We start from the raw sequence: 340 nt of genomic DNA on the forward strand, positions 1-340 counted from the left end.
TTTGTCTCCTCCCCCACCCTCCAACTCACTTTGTAGCTGAGGATGATCTCAAGTTTATGATCTCCTGCCTCCATCTTCCGAGTGCTCAGATTACAGGCCTGTGCCCCCCATATCCAGTTTAAGAAACCTGTTTTCTATTTTCCTGTTATTTGATTATAAAATTGGGTGCCTTTTTTGGTGTTGCTTTTTTCTGTGATATGTCTTAGCATTTCACAGAACACATTTTGGGAAATGTGGGTTGGGGAAGCCTAGATTTCATGGTGCCCTGTCAAGTATCATCAGTCTCTAGAGCCCATAGGTGTTCAGATAAGAGGAGTATAGCGTTAGTGTTTAGCAGCAC

The sequence above is a fragment of the Microtus oregoni genome, unplaced genomic scaffold, assembly GCF_018167655.1.
Source record: "Microtus oregoni isolate MIOR12 unplaced genomic scaffold, Mior012 000271F_ref0000453, whole genome shotgun sequence".
Lineage (NCBI taxonomy): Eukaryota > Metazoa > Chordata > Mammalia > Rodentia > Cricetidae > Microtus > Microtus oregoni.